General features: G+C 39.6%; 1 non-coding gene across 1 annotated transcript; it reads left to right on the forward strand.

The window, feature by feature from the left end:
• Window positions 1-530: 530 nt before the first annotated feature.
• Window positions 531-603, forward strand: Trnaa-cgc. Its single transcript has one exon. It is a non-coding gene; the product is annotated as a tRNA-Ala (tRNA).
• Window positions 604-8,379: the final 7,776 nt, after the last annotated feature.

An 8,379-nucleotide genomic window follows, 5' to 3' on the forward strand; every position in this document is an offset into this window, starting at 1 on the left:
GTTGGTGAAGGCGGATCGCTCTCCAATTGTACCGCCTCCATTTTTCCGTTTGTTTAACGGGGTGTACCAAAGCTCTCCCGTCCGCACTGATTTTCGACGATGTTATAAGTTGCGCTAGGGACCGCATCTACCTTCTTTCGAAGTTAGCAGGCAACTACGCTAGTTATGCGGCGGCTCGTTTCGGCCCATTCAACGTCTGTTCAAGTGTAACGAGCGAGTAACGGAGTTTATATTTCATACCTGCCACAGCAAATTTGTGTTCGTGGGGTCTCTATTCTAATTCGAACGTTTGACTTACGCTATACATATTCGTTTCGGAATATCGTTTCTACGTCTTCCGTTAACTGTACGTGGTTAACATTATGAAGACAATAACATTTGTGAAATACAACTTTGTTTACGGAAAACATAGTGATGTTCGAAGTCGCCAGTTTTTCCACCACAAACGACTTTCAACAACTTATTATATGCATAATTGTTGCAACTGATTGCCGGGAATTATATATATTTGAATTACAAAAAACAAACCGAGCTAGGTGGCGCAGTGGTTAGCACACTGGACTCGCATTCGGGAGGACGACGGTTCAATCCCGTCTCCAGCCATCCTGATTTAGGTTTTCCATGATTTCCCTAAATCGTTTCAGGCAAATGCCGGGATGGTTCCTTTGAAAGGGCACGGCCGATTTCCTTCCCCATCCTTTCCTAACCCGAGCTTGTGCTCCGTCTCTAATGACCTCGTTGTCGACGGGACGTTAAAATACACTAACCTAACCTAACAAAAAACAAATACTAAAAAAATAAGGTTGCATGGCGCGAGATTCGATCCGGCGACCTTCGGATTACGAACCCGAGCGCTTACCGCTGCACCACGACGCTGTAGAAAGTTATTAATCGTAGAGAGTATTTCACCGCAACGGTTTCTTTTAACTGTCGATTTTCTCGACAACGGCAGAGAAGTGCATCTTGGTGCTTTGCCACATTACACCTCTGGCCATGAGCTTTTATTATGCGCAGTATGAATCGAATCTGAATTTCACAATTGGCGGCCTCCCCTTGTTAGAGCTATAACCACTTCATCTTTGCTACTGCGAAGCACCTCAACTGAACATGTATTTTGCACCCTTCATAATAATCAGAAGCTACCTACCTCCAGAAAACACTGGGAATAGAGTTGCCTACTGTGTTAAGTTTCATACTTGAATTACTTGATGCAAAAGGGCAGTTTTATAAATGTTTGTTTTGTGAACATGGTGTACTTTGAACTTCCGCGTTTAACATTTTGTTGTTGCTTTCAACAGACTGAGATTATCTCAATATGTAAACACGGCTGAGATGTGAAATAGGTGAATACTTGAAAGAGGTCTTCTACATTGGCTGTATGCTGTTCATTCCTGTCTGCGATTGAGAAGGTCTGAGCTAGGTGGAGAGAAAGCAAATATGTGTTATGCCGTTAAATCAGACTTAAATTGTCAGTCTCTGGTCCTGTGGTACACACTAAATCACTGGTAATTCTGTATTCTTAGATACTAAAGTTGTAATGCGTCTTATCACCTCAGAACTTTAGCACTTCAATTGAAATGTTCGATTTCGTATAAATTTGTGCCTGACGTAAATTAATATTTGTCCTTAAACTATATATATACATCTAAATATAATTTTGCGTAATTTGATGACCGAAACACTATTTTCTCATATCATTTTTTCATAACGATCCATTTAGCAACATCGATCTTGAAGCATGAAAATCACAATTAACTAAAATGAGTCATAAACCACTTTACAATGGAACTAATACTTATTAGCTTTATTTGTCATGCAAACAAAATTTGATTTTTAATTTTTGATTTTATTGCCGATAATTTGACAGTTATACAGACAGAAGCTGGTAGTTTTATAATGTTCAAATTTGCAGCCTTAATTATTATTAGGCGCATGAGTCTTCATATAATTATTTCCAGAAAACATTATGTAAATTATACTTGAAAAATAATTTCAGTTCGTCATAATAAAATTCATTTGAACTTCATCCTGTTCTAGGATCTGGAAGCTATGTATGTAACAGAAGTTTGTCAAGATATTGGTCAATGTGTGTATAAAGTTCGTGTCGTGTTGAAAGGTTGTACAAAAAGTGTTGGGCAAGGTGTCAAGAATTTATGAATAATATTTCAGTGACTTCTACTGAAACAAAAAACCTAGGACCTGTTAAATGGAAAGTTCAAACATAAACATACACCCTAGGCAGCCGAGACAGCCGCAGCAAGATAAGTAACATTTATCTGCTGATGTTCCAGTGCGAAATTATAAAAAACTTTGACAACATTAGAGTAGTTATTTCAGTGTAGGTTATGTACTTTCTGTATTAGTTCAGTGAAGGATATTTATTTTCTGTATTCAGTGTAGGATATCTAGTAGTAAAGGGATATGTAACATTATAAAGTTGAGGAATGTTTCGACATAGTTTTAAGTTGCAATTAATCTGCTGCCTCCTTAAATTTTTGGCATGCCTATATATCAATTATGCAGAGCATCAAAATACCGAAATGTGGCCTAAATAAAGTTTTTTCGCTCTTTTATTAGTGTTTATGAACGAAACAAAGATAACAGTAAGGTGTATGTGGGTATAAAGTGTTAACAAAATGTGTTGTGCATATAAACCATGGAAAACGTATTAAAAAATGAAACACACAATGCTGAGAGTCTATCGACCAATGAGACATTTTATAAATTTAACAAGTAAACAGTGCAATTAAAGAAATTCGATGTCTAGAGAAAATACCAAACGAATGTAGAAACGTGTTTTGTGATCGAGAAGACATTGTTTCGTGGAAGGAATGTGTTAAAAAACCGTTTTGCTAAAGCTGTCTATATGTCTGCAACATTTTATTTTATACTACTGAGCAAATTCACCTGTGTAGGTGAACATCTACGTATGTTGATACGTGTAGCGTAAGCAGATCTTAAATTACGCGATAAAAGAAAGACATCGGGGAATACACAGAGCATCGGAGTTTTTTAAACTACACTAAAAAGCATAATCGTGCTTAAAGTGCACGTTCGTATTTCCGGATTCACACTGAAGTACCTGTTACTAAGCTTTCCCCTCTGGTGGTTGGGATTCCAATTTTCTTCGAATATTTTCTCTTGTTTCTTTGTGGTGTGTGACCTGCTAATGTTGTAAATGAGTAAATGAAAATGCGCACTTGAAATTGAGCGAACGGTTGAAACTCGCCATTGCCGTAAAATGAAACACTTATTTTCAAACTAACTGTCCCAGCAGAAAAGAACAATCTGTTCTCAGTGATTAAGTCAAATTTCTGTAGCAAAGCAACAAAAGTGTCGCGCAAGATGATTAAAGTTGCTAATAAAATTAGAAACCTGAAACTAGTAATGTCATTTTAGTCTTCTGCGGTTAAGTGAATGTATTTGAATTCACTTGAGTTCCCAGTCGCAGACTCAGTTCTTTTATTTGACGTGAGCTCTACACGAAGTAAACCAGAAAACACCGAAATAACGAAGCTTAAACTTGGAGACTACACCTAGTATGTCATGCATCAGTTTGGGAGCGCTAGAAAAAAAATTCCTGGTAGATTCTGGCTGATTGCTACTCGCTGCTTAGACAACTAACAGCCACTCTGAGTAGTCAGAAGCGGTAGGAGGAGCTGCTTAAACGCGACTTCAGAACCGGACGTGGGCGTGAGTCCACAGGCAGCTGCTCAAACGAACTTTCCGTGAACTACGAGTTTACAGACTACAGGAACCGCCTATTTTAATCCAGCAGCTTCAACATCGTCGCCAGTTAGTGATAATTAACTGTTCTACATACTACAAACTTGGTATTCAAATTTCACTTTTGCCAGTATTGCGTTTTTATGGAAAGTCTAAAGTGTGTAAGCGGTTGAATCCATAGGGAACTTCGTTGCCGAAAATGGTTGTGTGGGCCATTCAGGCGGCTGAAGAAAAGAGGAAGTACCATCTACAGCAGAATTAATCAGTGTAATGCACTGTTGCCCAGATTAAATCTTGCCACGAAATTCCAGTGCCTCGTTAATACCAATTTGATATTTAAATTGATAATACAACATAAGTAAGACCAGAATAGGACTGATCTTGGTCCAATGTTCCCGGCCTCATTTGCAAATGTTTAGAGCCTCAGCAGCTGTTTTTTCCTCTGTAAACAGAACAAAGGAAAACTTGGTAAGTTCCGTCTGATATATATTAGTGCTTGTCTTGGTTCTCAAATGCCTTAATTATTCTTTAAACAAAATGATGCTCTCGCCCGTCGCTTTGACCTTAAGACACAAGGTTCAAAATATTCACATTTAGAAAAAATAGACAACTTTTTATAGAAAATGTCATGTCATTTCCTTAAACAATTATAGTGGCAATGAAAATGCAGTACTACGTTTACTCGACGAAAAACGTTGGCAGGATGGCCCAACCATGTGAAACATACTGGTCTTCTGTTTGGCTTTTTACGTTTGCAAGCAAAAAATCCTTAGATGGATGCATAATTGATTGTACTGATAGTAGAAACGATAAATTATTCATCCAGTAATCAAACTAGTCATTTTGTGCCTATAACATTGCATTCTGTTACTTAAGATGTTTCTTCTATTGCATCTCTTTCCTTGAATTAGCGCCATAGGTTGTGTGCTGTTGGGTTTATAAGCAAGCAAATGCGTAACTTCCGCATGTTATCACCGCTTACGTTTTGCATGCTACCACTTTTTCTCTAGTATTGTTCTCGTCCCACTGCTAATCTTGAATTGGGCGATTTCACAACACAGACCCGCCAAATACACAACTTCCATATGTGAAATTTACATAATAGGAAACAGCAGAATGGTCAGTTAATTCTGTTTGACATCAGGATATTTGTATTGCATATTCATTATTTAGTTCCATGGTAATATTCGTGTTCTGGGAGTATAGCTTTAATGCTACCAGTTGTTGATGAGTTTGTTGTTTAATAAAGATTAGCCGTTAGCCTACAGCCAGCCCCAAAAAGTATTTTCTCGCTAGATAAAAGGAGATAATGTATACGCTGTTACGTCAACTTAAGTCTGTCTACATCTTTTTCCTAAAACAGTGTAAAAGTGACCTTTCAGTTCTTGCCCTTCTTTGTCTTCGTGTAGCCCTCCAAAAAATGATCAGCAGTAGTTCCATTTAAACGCCAGCCGTTGGACTCAAGAGTGTTTCTGGCTTCTTTTCGTTACCAGATCCTCAACACATTCAGCTGTAGAGAGGAGCTGTAAACTTATTTTTCTCAAGATGTCTTGAGTAAAATTTCATACCTTAGTCGATACTCCCTAATACCTGCATACTCACAAAATTACCATAATTTAATACAAGAACTGCGCCATAAATTACAATTCTGACGACTGTAGCAGGTGAAAAAGTGGTTTTATAGCATCGTTTCCATATGAGTGAATTTATTCATTTGAATTCAGGGTTTTGTCATGAACACACTGTTTTAGTTCAGGATCGGTCATAAACCTGTAAGTGGGCTTAGCAACATCCAGAATAAAATTTGAAAGCCTCTCCTTGTCAATGTAGGGGTTGCTTTCCCTCTGAGCCTGTAGATATTTACACCAGCTAATGTGGCATAGATGAACTGGATATTCATCTGATGACACTGTGGAAATATGTAGGCCGTATTGCAGTTTTCGTGTCACACTGTATAGGTTTTTGCCTGACAGTCTAGTCATAAGCTTATGTAAATCTCCGTCTGTAACACAAGGCTAAACAAGAATTGGTTCTTCACAAATAAAGCGGCTGTTTTGCTGCTGTTTCTAAGATTCGGAGCAGTCACAGATGATTAATAAAACCAAAAAGTATCACACCAATACACCCCACACAAGGGTGCTTGAAAGTAATCGTTGAAACTGCCTGCCAGATTAAAATTGTACCGGACCGATACTCGAACGTGGGACCTAGATTCGCATGAGAGCTTCTGTGAAGTTTGGAAGGTAGGAGACGAGGTACTGGCGGAAGTACAGCTGTGAGGACGGGTCGTGAGTCGTGCTTGGGTAGCTCGGATGGTAGAGCACTTGCCGGCGAATGGCAAAGGTCTCGAGTTAGTCTCAGTTCGGCACAGTTTTAATCTGCCAGGAAGTTTCATAGCAGCGCACACTACAGAGTGAAATTTTCATTCACAGATTAGTTGTTCACTGAGCTAGTATTGAAGTGTTGCTCAAAAAGTGGGCGTGGCAGGAAGATAGCGTCACACATTCATTTTTCAAGCACTTCGGATGCGATTTCATCATTGAAACTTTAGAAATTCATCATCCATTAGTTGTAGTTATACTATTAAACATTGAAAATGGACATTTTCGGTCAATTTCTGGAACGTTAAACCATTTTTCATACAGGAGATTAATTCTTAGTCATCTATTGTAACTTTACTTGTCTCTGTTGCACCATGTCAGCAACCAGTCCTGCAAACGCCATACTATCCTAAACTAAAGTTTCCTCTGTTTTATCTCCTAGCTCCTCTGATTTTACGTTGCTATTAATTTCTATAGATGTAGCACTAGTGTATAAAATTTGCACGTGTAATAAATAAAATGTACACATTTATTACGTTAATCACTGAAAAGTAAAGAGTAAACTCTCAAAGAAAAACTGCGTCCGAGTGCATTTGGATATGTACGTATTTGATCAGATATCTTCAAATATTGACTGCAAAGGAAAAGTCGGTGCAAGCAGTATGTGGACTTGACGTTGTCCAAAGTGCAGTTCGGCACTAGACCGCAGGCTGTGGATCCACCCGGCGGCCTCGGATAGTCCGTGACTTGTGGCAGTATTGCTGATGTGGCCGAATATTGCACTTGTCCCGGCCTATCCGCGCCCGCCGCTGCCGCCTCCTCGCAGCGCGGCCGCCAGCAGGCAGCGGCGCAGACGGCCACCCTGGCGCGCCGGCTCAGGTCGTGACTAGTGCAATTTTGTTGGGGACCTCTGTCGCAAATTGCACTTTTCCCGGCCTGCTTGTGCGTGCCGCCTCGCCGCGCCTTGCAGTCTGCGTGCTCCTGCTTACTTGAAAAAGATGCTGTTCACACGGAGCGTTCGGACACTGGTGCAGTGAAGAACGTTTGTGGTGCACCCTACTCAAGACTGGCTGAGGCGTAGCACCGTGTATAGCGCCTACGCAAGTCGGACAGCTTAGTACGAGTCGAGGTTCTAGCATTACAGATGTACGCTCTGATCTTGCAACAGTTTACAGTAGTTTTGGCTGTGGCCGAAAGGTGTAAGCATTTTACGGATTTAAATCATACGTACTTAAAATCGTATATTTTGGAAACAAAAATCTTCTGTGGATATTACGTATTCTATTAATTGTTGTTGATTTAATAACTTTAGTTAGTAGTGTGACTAGAAATGTGAATGCGGAGTAATACAATAAATAAATATTATGTATATTAACTGAGTAAATGGTAGCGTGGTAATTGTATCAGTAAGAAGAGAGCGAATCATACTCTCAGGGGAATTGTGTAAAGTGCAGCTAGCTAGTTAGTGGCATTGGCGAAACAAACATTTTGCAAGAATTCTGTCTTTTAAATTAGAAATTTGTGGCAAGTTCTATGAGACCAAAGTGCTGAGAACATCTGTCCCTAAGCTTACACACTACTTAACCTAACTTACGCTAAGCACGCCCGCGCGTGATGCCTCGAACCTCCGACGGGGGTAGCCGCGCGAATCATGACAAGGCGCCCCCAGACCGCATGGCTGCCATTTAAGAGGGAGTTTGATATTTGTGGGTTTTATAAATTTAATGTAATAAATTGCTTATAAACTGTCGTGATTGGTCAGCGGTAAAAGAAACGGAATTGTGCGTTGTAATACTAATATCGGATTGGTTATGATGCATATCAGCCGGAGGACAGTATGATCGCGTATATTTTGTGGACTAAGAGAACTCCTTTCTACAATCTGTCCAGAACTCAGGTATCATGATGTTCCGACACGTACATTAGCTCTGAACAGATGTAACTTTTTTAACACATTATGGGAGAGGCAGTGATCAATGTCTTAAAAATATTTACTATTAAAAAGTCTTGATCACGATTTATCAATGTGACCGGTTTCGACCACTACTGTGGTCATCTTCAGACCATTTAGTAGTGATTCTCCAACGGAAAGAGGTTCCTACTCAATGGTCTGAAGATGACCACAGCAGTGGTCAAAACCGGTCACCTTGATAAATCGTGATCAAGACTTTTTAATAGTTAATATTTGTAATAATTTTGCTGAAAAATGAGTAAAACTTGACCGCGGGGCGCCGCAAAGCGACCGCAAGCGTGGGAGAAAGACGAAATTGGGAATTTCAGGTTTTTATTTATAAACTGAGACTTCTGAACGAATAAAACTCCTTGTGGTGTA

Source organism: Schistocerca americana, chromosome 1 (genome assembly GCF_021461395.2).
Source record: "Schistocerca americana isolate TAMUIC-IGC-003095 chromosome 1, iqSchAmer2.1, whole genome shotgun sequence".
NCBI classification, from domain to species: Eukaryota; Metazoa; Arthropoda; class Insecta; order Orthoptera; family Acrididae; genus Schistocerca; species Schistocerca americana.